Source organism: Aphelocoma coerulescens, chromosome 11 (assembly GCF_041296385.1).
Source record: "Aphelocoma coerulescens isolate FSJ_1873_10779 chromosome 11, UR_Acoe_1.0, whole genome shotgun sequence".
NCBI classification, from domain to species: Eukaryota; Metazoa; Chordata; class Aves; order Passeriformes; family Corvidae; genus Aphelocoma; species Aphelocoma coerulescens.
The window spans coordinates 12,706,650-12,721,579 of record NC_091025.1 but is presented as its reverse complement, the minus strand read 5'-3'; the positions used below and the strand labels follow the sequence as shown (position 1 = coordinate 12,721,579).

The window sequence follows — 14,930 nt, the reverse complement described above, 5'->3', positions numbered from 1 at the left end:
CAGAGTCCCTTTAAGAATAGAGAGGTGTTTCTACTTCAGTCACAACTTTTGTTTGCCCGTGGATTCATTGTGTAACTCCTTTGAATCAGCTTAGTGGTCTGCAAAATGGCAGTGGTAGTACCTACAACATGGGAATGTGTCTATCCCACAGCTGAGGCCTTACATTGAGATTGACATGACAAATGCATTTAGAAAGAACCCAACTCAATTTAAAATGGAGAGACCATCAGCAGAGAGAAACAGAGATCGCTTTGCAGAACCATAATTTGACCTTGTGGATTCTAAGGAAAACTTAACACCAGCAGTTCTTAATCTGTATCTACAGAATTATGCTGTAATTACAAACCAGCAAAGCTTCCCACTTTCTAAGTGTGTATATTTTCAATTTAAGACTCTTACTACAAGTAGTAATGGGACTTTATACCACATGGGACCCCAGTGTTTGATTATAATATTAAAATCTCCCAAAGCTTTCTGCCTGAGACTTCTAGATAGATAATGGTCTTATACAGTATTTAAAGACAAGGAGAAGCAGCAGGCACTGTGATGGAGAGAGATACTCCCTTATATCACCTTAGTACCATAAGTTACTTTTTAGTAACTTTTCCTCACTAGTAATTTTGAATAGCAAAACTTCAGCAATATTGCAACTACAGCATGGAATGATGATAAGACAGATAAGGGGTAGGGCATTCATGGATCTACATTTCAACTTCTTTAGCATTTGTTTCCTATAGAGTACTTGTTTTTTAACATACAGATGACAATTTTTAACATATTGACTTAATATATTGAATTAAAGAACTTTTAAATTATGTGATGGTAAGAAAAAACTTCTTGAATTTGAGGTGCTGCAGAAACTAACTGTACCTTTACCTACTGTATTTCTTTTAAACAGTAAGAGTGAAATCTAGTCTTCTATTGTCCTTTGATTTGTTAAGGTGTTACAAACAGTGTTGCTAAAATGAAGCAATTTCTATTTTTTGTCTTAGATTGCAAATACCAAGATTTTATAGAGTAATTTTTGAGACCAGTTATCCTGAAGATATTTTTGCAATACATTTGGTATGTCTTCTTGAGCCAAACAAGTTTGGAAGTGTTAACATTTATCTTTGTAATACAATACACTAACATAGTGTTTTATCCCCCCAGTGTCTATTTAATTTATTTTGGTGAAACTGTACATAGATCTATGCTGTAGCCAAAGAATATTGTATTGCTTGGCTGTCGTTTGTTATATTTCCAACAAAAACAAATGATATTCTGTCATTTGAATGAAATGACAAAACCTGTAGCCAACTTGTATTGTTTATTTGTTCTTTGTAATGTTAGCCCTAAATGGATAAGGAATATACAGTTTCTGAAAAATTGTATGGTTTAGGAGGTAACCTTTTATCCTATTATTTGAGGTACTTCTGTAGCTAGGAAAAACATTCTTGGCTTTTTGGTACTCAAACTTGCCTAGTAGGTCTTGCCTTTCTGTATGCATTGCTAAACTTTCTCCTTTTCCTTTTCCCTTCTTTTTCTCTGTTTCTTTTCCTTCTCTTTTTTCTTCTCCCCTTCTTCTTCTGAGATCCTGAGTAAATAGTGCCAGCAAACATGCAGTGCAAAATTGTTGTATAAACATTATGTCTAATATGTGCCAATCAAAATCCACCACAGGAAAAGTAAATCTGATATAGTTGTCTTCAGATCCACAGATTTTGGGTCTGTCAAGTCTGGCAGATTTGTATTGAAGAATTTACCATTTTGCAACTGTTGAACTAAGCTGCAAGAAAAAGGTGGGGGGATGCCTAATTTTCATGTGTACAAAGGACCTAGCAAGGTTTTATTCCAACCTCAGTGTCTGAAATATTACCACTTGCACCTTTCAACTCAGAAGTGTGGCACCATTCTGATTTCACTTGTCCAGTTAGAACAGGGTGGCCATTCTCTGCTCAGTGACTAATTTAAACATTATCCGAGTTAAATCTCAATCTAAGTCAACCACTAACTCAGCTGTGGTGAGAGCCTCTCCCTTAGTTATGAAGATCCACCCACAGAAGGGTCACTCTCAGAATTTTGACTTTATCTGTTCTTTGTACTTTACATTTTCTCCCATGAAAAGGCTTTCATTTGCCTCTTTCCCCTGACATGTTTTTAAATGACTTTGATAAATCTCTCTTTAAATTTCTTCTGGCATAAAGTTTCCTAATCTTGTAAAAACTCTTAGAAGTTCTTGCTGTGCTAGTTTTAAAATGGTTCTGGCTTGGTTGCAAAAGTATTATACAATATACTGAACAAAAGTAGATAATAGAAATACCCAAAAATAATAAATGATGCCGAAGTATTGAGGGATAAATAAGACATAGGTATACTTCTTTTAATATTATGAACAATCCTTAATAGGCAATTGGAAAATCCCATGAGCTATTCCACATCAGAGGACAGTTTGTGCAATTCCCATTCAATTATTCTGTAAGTAAGCATTTGTAGTAACAGAGCTACAACTTTGTAGTAAAGTTGCAGTCAAAACATGCATTTCCAATGTGTGTTATCAGTACAGAAAAATTAGTAAGGCAAGCTACTTAATTCCTTTTTAATATATGGTTATTTGTAACTGGAAATTGTGTGGCCTAATTGACATGAAAAAACAATTTTACATATGGAGGGGATGATATTTTTTTAATGAAATGATTCATAACTTCTAGTAATTCATAGCTAAATGGGTTCACATAGCTAAATGCTTTCAAAAGCATGTGTAATTTAATTTTGATTCATAATGAATGCATACAGTCCTTTAAAAAGGGAAACTGTTTTTGTCATCCAGGAATACACCCATCTCCAGGCCAGTGCAAAATAACAGAGTTGGTGAATGATAGAAAGCAGCATCATCTTTGCCATCATAAGGTCACTTTTTGGTGAATTGCAATTGTAATTTGAAATGTTGGGGAGAAAACAGGCAGCACCGTGCCTTGTCATCCCTAGCGACCTCTTGGCAGCTGCCTGATCTCAGTGCTGTGTGGAGCAAAGTGTGCCTGAACCACTGACCAGGTGTTTCCATCTCCACATCCCAGCTTTGTGCAGTGCCTCAGGTGGAGGTCAGATGTGGGTTAATTTTCAGACCAATGGCAAATGAGGGAATGAAACCTCAGAAACACTTTATACATGTACTACATGGGCTGGCCTGCATACCTCATAAAATCACGAAGAATATTAAACCATATCAGTACAGCACCTTGTGTTTGCACTTTGGGTTCCGCTAGTAGGGCATATGCAGAAAGAAAAAAAGTGCAATGTTTAATCTTCTTTTACTTGTTACTTAATTTTGCATGCAAATGTACAATGCAATACAGCAAATATTAAATATATATACTAAACCACATGAATTCAAACCTCCATTTATTTTATCAATTGCTTAAGCTCATTTGATCATAAGGGACAGGGAGACCAAACAGCTATAAAAGAGCTCCATTTTCTATCAACTGAACCAAATCCTCCTTTGATCTGTTAATCCTAAGTTTATAAGGTTAGGAGATAAGCAAGCGTAACTAAATTCCTTTTTCTTTTTGTCCACCTAATAGTCTATGAAGCAAAGCAAACATAATAAGCTTCTTTGCTGCTTTTCAGCCTCCTCTTGCTGAATAATTCAAAAAGTGCATTACAGGTTTTATGAGTACAACTGTACACACAAGCAATGTTCCATGATTTTTTGCATGCCTCAAATTTGCATAGATTATATTTTTATTTTGCATTTCTGACACAGAAGCTGACTGCCTACTCGTTCTTGGCTTTTTATTAGGTCTTTGATGCTTGCTGGAGGAGAAGGCCTCTTTTGTCTCTGATAGCCTTAAGGCAGATCTAGGTTAGCAAGAAACCCAGAGGTTTCAGGCTTGTTAAATGTCACAGTAATGGCTGTCTTTACGCATTGAAATACCAGCCTTCTTCTTTATAGGAAAATGAATCACATTACCACCAAGGGAAGAAAAGCCTTTGTTGGAGGAGACTGCTAGTCTGCTGCTTAAGAAGGGGATTTAATTTTCCCCTCCAGGCTTTTTGGCCAGCCCACTACAGTTGCCCTTGTGGAACTCTGATATCATAGCATGGGAAGGATAGCAAACAAGAAAGAGCAATTAACCATTAATCATACTCATTTTGCATTGGATGGACAGACTATTTAAAATACTCTGTGTATTCAGTACATGAGCAAGAATACCCTGTGTGGACAAAGCATGAATACATAGGGTTTTATTCCTGCATTTTGGCAAAGCATTTCTTGTTTAATTCTTATTCAGTGTCACTGAGCTGGTGTCATGCATAGTATTTTTTATTAAACCCTTCTCATAAGTTTTAGTGCACAGAGAACTCAATTTAAGATTTGCATTGCCTACAAAGTGCTTGTTTTTAATTTCCCATTAATTGGGTGGATTATTTTAAATGAAAATATAAGAGCTGCATACTAATTCTGCAAACAGAAAAAAATTGTTCCATTGTTTATAATGTTTAATATTTATGGATTTATCTGTTTCACAAAATAATATAATTACATGTTTTTCTAGATAAACTGTATGTAATTACATTAGAATATAGGGAATGGAAATTTATTGAACTAAATGAAAGTATATATGTATTGAGTATTATGTCAAATACTCTTTTGAATTAAAGGAGGGGTTTATTCATTAAATAACAGAATTATCATGTGTGCTGGGGATGTTTTAGAAAAGGTAAGTTTGTCAAGACCTTTTGCATTCAAGATCAGTTTGCTAAAAAACGAAAGTACTATAGGTAGGCTGTGAATTGACCTGATTGCTTCTAGTTCCCAGGGCCTTTAATTCCTTGGACTGGTAGGTCTTGTGCTTCTATTCAAAACAGTTATTTTTATGAGAAATGAGGAAATTAAGTTAGTTATTCTGCTTTTCCAGTCATATACCTTCGGATGAATTTGGCATTGGAGTATTTGCTTTATCTGAAAATAGAAAGAAATAGAGCATCTGTTGTTTATCTAGTGAAAGAGCTTCATTTGAATGCTGTCCCAGGTACTTTGATCCAAACAATATCCTTTGCTTTCTGAGCTGCTGCAGTGTGGTTTGACTCTTTGGACTTGATTTATGAACTTCCCTGAGATTCACCCTGCAGAGCTAAAAAAAATTCTAGTAAGAGACAAAAAGTGTCAGTGCTTATATGGCCTATATCCTTATCAATCTGCATCCTCCTGCTTTCCAAAAACTGTCCAGAGCCTCTCTACTCCTTTGTTACTGAGAAGAATGTGGTCTTCTCATGTTTGCGCCTGTGTCAGGAAAGATGCTTCTGTGTGACTTTTGTGTGCACATTTTCTTGGTGAGGAAAGCAAGAGATCACAATAGTATTTTCAATTATTAACTTTCTCACACAAGAGGCATGCAATATCTGTCTTAATTGTTATAGATTTGACAGTCATATGGTTAAGATTTTTGAGATTCAGAGAATTAGTTCCTAACTCTCCTGCTGTGCTCCCGGGTGATCTTTGGCAAGTCAATGTATTGGTTCCCTAATTTAAAAAAAAAAAGATTAACGACTTTTTAACCCCTGTGGCATGAAGATTTTTAGATATACCATGAAAGAAGTGGATTTAAGGAGAAATTTAACTGAATTTAAGTGGCAACATTGTTTTCCACCTGAAAACTTTCATACTCCTAAACTGTGTTCTCCAAACACAAAGGCTAGAGTTTTGGTAGAAAAGAAAGCAGAAGTTTGGTCTATCTTAAGATGATTCCAAACCCTTAGATTTTGAGGAAAATATCTACAGTCATGAAACTCTCAGAGACATATTTGGCATTATTTTTATTATTTGTGTTCAGATTCCTTGTCCAAGAAACCAAATAACAGGTGAGTTGTCTCCTTTTAATGCCTTGGTCCTGTGAGCCATTTCAAAGGGAACGCCAGTTAATTTTTATGTGGTGCAGTAATTCCACATTGTCTTGGCTGTCCTGAATGAATAGAATTCAGTGTGTGTCTGCTGAGGTTTGGCACAATATTGCTTGTTTTTCATTCATATGAATGGCTGCACTTCCTGCGGCAGTGCTGGCTGTAAACTAAACCTGAACTGGAACAGGCTGGAGCATGTCCTTGGGACAGGGCGAGGTCACGGCAAACGTCTTCCTTCTCAGCTGTTTTGCACTTGTGGTTTTTAAGTACCCACATCTTTTTATAATAAGAGGAACCTGCACTTGGATGATCCTGCCATTTTAGACATTGCTCCTGGCAATCCTACTGCTAGAAATGGCAAACCAACAGATTGCACACGGCGTTGGAAAATGGGGAAATGCCATGCTGGCAGAATTGCCATTTTATTAAGTCATCATGGTGTCATTTACCAAATGTGTAACCCCTTTTGTAGGGCTAACACAGATTGATAGATTTACTCTTTTCTTTCTTGTTAAAGGTTAAAATAGAAATAAGATCTTAAAATAACTCTGTAGATCATCTGTAAGTAGGTTTTCTGACCTTTTCTGATAATTACAGAATTTCTGACAATTATAGAATTTCAAGCTTACCTGAGAAGTGCTGCTGCTTCAGTAGCTCAGAATTTTGGTTAATTGATGTGAATTTGAATGCCTAATAGATCATGAAACAATTATCTTATTTTTTTAGGGATATTTGGCCTATCGGTTTTTAAATTTTTTTAATGTACAACATTGATGTGTGTAGCTTTGAATGTTTCCTCATGGCACAGAAACATTTAGTGTCTGGTTCTTTGTTGTGCAATGCTCCATTCTGTGGATGTGTCGATATTTTATCTTTCTGATGGATTATTTCTAATGTGTTAGTAAGAAAGGAAATTCTTAAAATGTACATTTAATCAGGATATGTATCTGCTAAAGTCCTTGTAGCGTAGGAAATTTTACCTGCCATGCTGTAAGACACTAATGCTATTTTAAATATTGCATGCTATTTATTTTAATTTTCTTTCATTTCAGAGTTAGAAAGCACTACTTTTCTCTAATTTCTTTTACCTGCTATAGTCACCACATAGTTATTTTTTATACCTGTAACATTATTCAAAATTAACAAGTATATTTCTTTCTCTCTTTGCTTAGCTATTTTTAAAAAAATTTTTTTTGTTTTCAGTTCTACATGAGGACAGATTACTTGAGTTTCTGTCAATATACTACTGGTGCATATTGTAAATAAAGTGAGTAAAAGCTTTAATTATTAGATTCTGCAGAATTTACTGCTACTACTACTGTTTTGATTTGACCTTAACAGAGTAGTGTAAACTGTGGTGCAGATTATGTTAGAAAGCGTAAGTAGTTTTCCAAGAAAGGTAAGACAGATATCTGTCACTATTTCAATATATGACTTTTAGTTCTATGTAAACCTGGCCAATGTGTGCGAGTTATCTGTGGTATGTTACAGCTCTTTTTCAAAAAAGTTATCCCTCTGAAGATAGAATGTAGGAAATGGAATAGGGGGAAAAGTCAGGGTGGAAATCGTGTTTAAAAACAGTAATAGAGAAGGCATGAGAAGGTTGTCAGCTGGGCACAGCTACTATCTCAGTGCTAGAAATAACTGCAAAAGTATAGCTGGAACAAAAAAATCTCCAAATAAAGACTTTTTCTCCCCAAAGAAATAAATAAAGTGTTCACAATGAACAGATTATTTCAAACAGATAAACTTATAGGATTGCCCCTCTGGAAAGGAAGTTTCTTGAAATCACTTGTTGGGTTTTTTTCAGGGGATCATTCCTTTCTCCATCCTATGTTTTAAAATGAGATAAAGATTAGTTACTCACTTTGAAATAGGGAATGCACTGAAAATGGCTTTATAAGACAGTGTAGATTATTTTTTAGTTTTATGTTAGCTTTCTGTTCATTTTTTAAAAATATTGGTGGGAGTAAAGTGTTCACCCAGATTTGCAGATAATTTTGAAGAACACTGTAGCTTACCAAAAACGAATGTGTGAAGCTTTTTCATGATTTCCACTTCATAGTTCCAGATCTGTTAAAAAAAATACTACTTTTATATAAGGTTTGGACAGTGAGATGGGAGGTGGATTATTTGAGGAAATGTTTTCTTATCACTAAAATGCACAGTACTAAGTGATTGTACGTATAGGGAAAAAATTACTAGCTAGTTAGAAGTTAATAGCTGTATCAGCCTCTAATCATGTAGCTACAAAAGGTGTAATATCAGCTCTCAAATACTCACATGGAGCAGTTCTTTTTAGAATACTGAGCTTGTTAAGTAAACCTGTCTTATAATAGTAGCCCTGAGGTAATGATGGTATTACGGTGATCCAAAATCTATTTAGGACAACAAAAGAACCTCCTGGAACAGGATCAGCAATCATAAAGTACAAGTGAAACACAGTGAAATAATCTGTCCTTGCATAAAATTTATTGAATTAAAAAAAAAAAAACCAAAAAAAAAAACCAAAAAAAAAGCCAACAAGGGGAAAACCAACCGTCATACTTGTTCATTTTGAATACAGTAGAAAACTAAGACTAGTGTTAAAAAACCCACAAAAATAAGTAGTGTTTATTTTATTTGCTTTCAATTCAAACTTAGGCAACACCTATCTATTAGGGAAATGAAATGATAACAAATAATAATGTGAAAGGATATTGTGAATTATTTTTCTGTGAGAGTTTTTGCTGAATAGTAGTTTGCGTGAAAGTGTACAACCCTTCACCTACTCTGAAAAATTGCTCATCTATAGAATTGCATGTAATTGAAGAATATGGGTGCTGAATAGCTGTCATGTTATTTAATTTGGACAATGAAAAAGATCCAAACATTTAGCTTTTAGAGTAGAGAACAAAATATAAATGGTTGCTGTGAAATGCTTCAGGGTGCATCAGGTTTGGGGCTTGCTGATTTTGACCATGTATTTTTTAATAATGTATTCCCACATTCTCGTATTGAAGAATAAGGAGTGATATTTAAAGCAGCATTCAAATGGTTGATGCTTGAAATATAGTTGAAAATATCTGGTTAAAATGGGCTTAAAATCTGGTATGGATCACAAAGCAGAAAATCTGATATCTGCAATATGTCCCACATACAGAGATACATACATGTCTCTCTAGATATCAGATGACCTATTTTAGGCATGCTTTAGTTCCATGGTTTAGATAACAGTCTTGGGATGCTCTTATGCAGTTGTATTGTTGTGCTTGAACATAAGAATGCCAACAAAGCTCTATAAAAACAAAAAGGCTTTACAAATGCTGTGCATGGTATATATAGTATGTTCATATTTCTTACTTGTAATGATTTCAACGTTAAGGCTAAAATTCATATTCATACCTAGAAAAACTGAATTTGGGACCTTCAGCACAATGAGTTTTGTTGTTGTGTTGTTTTTTTTTAATTTTCTGTCCACCTTTTTCAGTTTCTGCACAATTTGACTGATAAATGTGCACTGACTTTGTCTCTCGTAATTCTACTGTCTCCTTATTTTCCCAGAGAGCTCCCAGTCCCTCACTTTTACATTTATCATCTTTACAGCTGTATGAGGTATGGTGAGTTGTACTTGGACGGAGTGAAGAAACAGTGAGACCTCAGTGCCAAAGACATACAGGACATCTGTGACAGAAGGGTGAAAGCACTTCCAAAACACCATGCCTTGCCTATGACAATGTCTGTCTTCCCCTTTGTAAGAGGATTTTCTACTCTTTCTAAATCAAGTGGGGAGGACTAAGTGGATATTATGGAGTATTCTCCTATAAACAATCAAGTTCAAGCTCAGCTTTGCCTTGTTCAGAAACTAGAAAAGATCCATCTTTGTCTTACAGGAGGAGTTCCCTGCAGTGGGGGAGGTCAGTGTATTAGGGCCTATGTTGGCTACTAGTATTAAGGTGAAGAGGGGAGCAGGGGTGGGTATTTTCACTCTTCTTCCTGCAAAAATGCTTCAGGTAAAAGTAAGGAAGGAAATTTTCTCTGTGTCAAAAAAGGGAACCCCAGGAAATTCTTTGATGAAATGACTCAGGACTGCGAAGTATAAATACTCAGCCAAGCCCTTCCAGTGTACTTCCCATTGGATACAATCTGTTCAGATATGAGAGAGACATCCTGGAAAGAGTTGTCCTTCAGCAGACCTGAAAGATATATTCCAAAAGGAACATAACCCCTGTTTGTACATCCCTGCCCCTCTGTCTTCTCCTGCAGTATGCAAATCCATTTTTTCCCTCTTTTCTTGCACAGCTTGATATATGATTGGTTCTTTCTTTCAACGTAAATCCGTGTAGATAGATTTTTCTATTTATATTCGATATCTATGCCTTTTCTCAAACATAGAGAGAAAACAATATAGTTCTGCCTGTAGGAGGTTGAATTTGTAAATATATATTACTTTGGAAATACAATGAGAGATAATAAAATATTCAAAAAGCAGCCTGCTCTTGTGGGATATTATTCTGCACAGCCAGGGAGCAGATTAATGACACTACACAGGAAAAAAAATAAGATATGCACAATAAAATATGGATTGGAGTAGCAACGTGGAAACTAAAATTCCAGTCCTGGCAGCCTGTGAAACATATGTGTTTTTATAAAGTTTATCAGCTTTAAATAACAACACTTAAGAGCTGTCATTATTTAACTGGCAGATGTGGAATTTTATACCCCAGGCAGCTAACTACAAGTAAAAAGAATTGAAAAGGTGTGAATGGGATCATCCTCCTGAATAAGAATTAGGGTTGGTAAGGGTTGGTAAATCTTGGGCAAATTCTGAAGGTGTATTTTTTTTTTTTTTTCAGGAGTGTTCTGTGAAACATACTTCCAAGAGGCTATGCAGGTACCAAAAATATTGTTATATTTGTATTAATTTCTATTTCATTTGATACTACAGAACCTGAGCTGTGATCTTTAAGTATCTTCAGGTAGAAGGAGGTAGGAGAGACATGTCAGAAGTGGTGCTATTTTGCTGGTCCCCAGCCATATTCCCGGGACATGGCACTACTCTGTGGTGAACCTGTGGGTTCTATTTGCCAGTTGGCTACTGACCCCTTGGACTGGGGCCACCTTACCTTGGATTCATACAGGACAATGACAAATGTATTTTAAAGATGGGAGTCTGTTTTTGTCTCTTAAGTACTCATGCAGTTGGGATGAAATTTGTGGTAGAACTCCCCCTCCAGAGTCTTCAGAACCAATTTGGATTTTAACCCTACGAGTGACAAGAGTTAACATTTGCAAATGTGTGGGTTCTTTAGGCAGTTCTACTAGCACTACTTCTTGCTGACAGCTTCCTCAAATTTCAATGGCTTGATTTGAAAACTCTCCTTCAAGACACTTTATTTTAGCTGATTTTCCTGCCTAAAATTTCAATGGAAGTGGAGGTGCTATTTTGGGAATAAGGGTAGAGAGAGATATAGCTCTGCACATAATGAAAAAATCATGATCCTGACATTGAAAAATGGATTGACTCCAGGATGCAAAATTCAGTGGGGAGAATAGTGTTGGTGTTTTGTGTCAGTGGTGTGCTATCTATTATGGCTGTGGACAGTCACTGAGCTCTCTGGCAAGTATAGATACCCTCGGTGAAACCTGCTGGCTTTGCAAAGCCAGGCAGAGGGTCCCATTTACGATTGCCTGGATCTGCACTTCCTCGGCAATTGCAGCTCTGGCCTGCTGGGGCTGGGCTGTGTCTGAACACCTCCCAGGGAGGGAGGCTGTTTTCCTCCTGCTCTAAATAACACATCTGTTTGGCCCAGGCCAGGCAGGGAGAGGAGGCAGCACAGTGCAAGAGTGCTGGGACACAGATTGGAGAGGTACAAAAGGACAGAATAATTATGAATGTATTCCAAAGCTGTTTGAATTATGGTTGTACACATAAACCTGTGTTTGATAGTTCCCCCTTCAAGAACGGTAGACCTTTCAGCTTTTTAATGTCAGTTTTAATGCTCACTCTCTCTATATTTATATATATGGATATACATAGATACACACAGAAATATACATAAGCACACAAACATAATTAGTTTGATTTAATAAGAGGGAGTGTTATATACAGTGTTAGGACCAGGTAGTAAGTTTTAATAAACTTTTTTCTTTTTCTCATAAATTTTGGGGAGTGAGTAGCTGTCTTTAATCATGAAGCATTTCATTTAAGTTCATGTTTTTCAAGGCATATCTAGATTTTGAAATCATGTATTGTTACTTTTTAACAGTTTTTAAAATCTTTTATTTGGGGAAAACTTTTTAATTATGAATAATTTTAGTCTCATGTTATCATAGTCTTCTGAGTCTTACAAAATTGTAACATGTTTCAAAGCATAAACCCGAGGATTTCTTTTTTATAATCCTTTTGAAATTGTTTCTTCTGTTCTCATAGTGACTTGCTTTCCTCTTCCTTCTTCTGAATATATTTCCTCTGTGCTACTGTATCAAAGAATTCTTTTTCTTTTTGCTGATTGTTTATATATTTGAAGATAGTGAAAGAGGAAGTAAAAACACTCTACGTATAATTAAAGGCCTTTCCATGGACTTCTGGTTTTGAACTTCAGTTCTACTTTTGAGTAGCTGTAAGCTGTTTTCTGCTGCCAAGTAACTATCATAGATCAAAATGAGATAGGCTTGATTACTAATAAGTATGCACGGGTTTAAAGCTTGAATTGTCTGGAGCAGGGTTTCTGCGTAATCGCTGGGAGTTTAGAATATACACTTCCTTTAAACTGTGTTACAAGTATAATCCTTTGTGGAAGACATTACTGCAAACACCAATTTAATCAGACAGTGCTAAATCTTCTAGAGCTGCTCAAAAATGCTCTGTAGCATCAGGATGGGATTCTTATAAATGTCAATAGTCATTACATATCTAGCTCCCACTGAAGAAGTGTTTTTTAAGGTGTCTGATGATGGAAAGACCCAAATCATTGGTGACTTTTGCAGATCTTGAGCGGAGAATAAATTCATAAGCAGAAGAACAATTTACTAAGGGGAGTTGAAATAAGATTAAACAGAGGTTGGCAAAACAATAAAACATCCCATGAGCTGTATAACTCTACACAGAGTTACATCTATAGCTGATAAGAATTGTTTTATCTTTATGGTAGTCTTTTTTAAGTGAATGGAGCTATGCTGTCTTGTAATAGCTGAAGATCTAAACCAATTTTGATATTTTCAGTTTATTTTTTGTCAGTGTCATGCTTGTGGTTATCTCTGTGGATTTGAAAAAGACAGGATACTTGTGAAAATCAATACAGGACATTATAAGAACTAAATTAATTACCTTTATTATTTATTATATTTCTACAAGATAAAAAAGAAGTGCTGGTGTAATGCAGTGGTAAATTCTCATGAGTGTCTTTATAAAATACTGTCAATTGCTCATATCTGCAACTCCTAGAATTATATAGAAACCTCTGTATGAAAAAATTTTTCTTGCTTGTGAACTAAATATCCATGTCCTCCTGTGGACAAAATCTTCCATTAGTAGAAGCTGATGTATCCCATTTTACCTCATTTGATAATATGAAGAAAAGTGTTAAAAAAATGCCTTTCTGTTGATATTGGGGATCTTCCTGACTTCTGCAGAAGTTTAATATGTCCTCATCATGTATGTTTGCTTACACCTGGACATAGAATCATAGAAAAACCTGAGCTGGAAGGGACCTATGAAGATCATCGCAGTCTGACCATCTGGTGCTTACAGAAGCAGTTGTGTAAACTCGTTGTATTTGGTACTACTGCAAGGAGAAAAATTAGTAATAGTGCTGTTTGCTGGATGAATATAAAGAAAGAGTCCTGTGACCATATTTCTGGAAGCTAAAATGAGTTATTGGAATTAAAATAGTTAGAGTTCCTGAGTTCCTTGCAGTCTCTCTGACAGGACAGGTTTGTTTGTTTGCCTTTTTTTTTTTAAGGGAATATCATTTTTATGCACATATAGTCTTATTTTCAGATGAAAACTAGCTTCTCTTCTAGTAGACTGAAATCACATTTAATTCTACTGAAACTATTTTCTCTTTGTTGACAACAACAGCAGAACCTAGAGATTATAATAGCAAGATTATAATAGCAAATATATTTTTTGTATGAAAAACAGGTTCCTGTTTTATTGGGGAAAGCTGATAGTTGATTAGTGAGTATTTCATAGGCATCAAATTGTCATACAAACCTACTGCTATTTCTATGACAAGTATGGTAGAAAAAGGAGAGGGGAAAAAATGAGGATTCCAAGGGAAACAAACTTTCTTGGGAAATAGATCTGCATGTTTAGAGCAGAATTCCTAACAGACTAGCAGAACTCAGTTTGCAAGTATTGATAAAAGAAACTCAACAATTTAGGAGGAAAAGTGAGTAACTGTTTTCAGTTTGAAAGATGCTTACCTCTTCTACAGCTGGATCAAAAATAGCAAACCACCACTGATAAACTGAATTAGTACCTTTTAAAAGATAGTAGGAAATTTTTCTGGATAAGATTGACTAATTATAGATTAGTTATGTGAACCACCTGCCAAGCTGTTTGCAGAACTAAAGATGAGGTCAATGTTATAACTAGTTTGCTTTTGTGTTTTACTGGCTTACAGGAATCAATATTTCTAAGATTCCAGCAACAGCAAATGATAATCAGCTGAGCAAAATTATTCCATAGAGCAATCTCTTTTGGAAAAAAAGAGGATAAACTTGGTAGTTAATGAAAAATAAGCTTCAGTTAGTACAGTGATGATGCAATGATGATAATAAAAGTAATAATTTCGAGATAAAATCAGAAAGAGAGGCAGGTGCATGTATTTTATTAAGACTGTACTCCTTTTTAACCAAGTAGGTAAGACTATTTATATATAGTATTTATAAAATATCCTGCACAATATTCACGATTTAACTGATCCAAATTTTTACTATTAGCAAATCTTGAAAGATTTTTCTCTGACTTTAAAAATATTCCAGATTTTTCCAATTATCTTTGCCTATTTGTTATGCAGGTACTAATACAGAGGGGTTTGCATTTGTAGTTGGTATTTGAG

At 35.4% G+C, this 14,930-nt stretch overlaps 1 protein-coding gene across 11 annotated transcripts in view; it reads left to right on the top strand.

Annotated features, from left to right (window-relative positions):
- Positions 1-14,930, top strand: part of NKD1 (NKD inhibitor of WNT signaling pathway 1) — a 278,155-nt gene that overhangs the window by 57,315 nt on the left and 205,910 nt on the right. For 8 of the 11 annotated variants that reach the window (XM_069026856.1, XM_069026852.1, XM_069026849.1 and 5 more), the window contains 2 exons: positions 9,469-9,616; positions 10,719-10,756. The gene's annotated coding sequence lies outside the window, so the exon portion shown is untranslated. Of the gene's footprint in view, positions 1-7,086; positions 7,151-9,468; positions 9,617-10,718; positions 10,757-14,930 lie in introns of all 11 variants that reach the window. The other 3 variants (XR_011154428.1, XR_011154427.1, XM_069026855.1) reach the window with 1 other exon arrangement.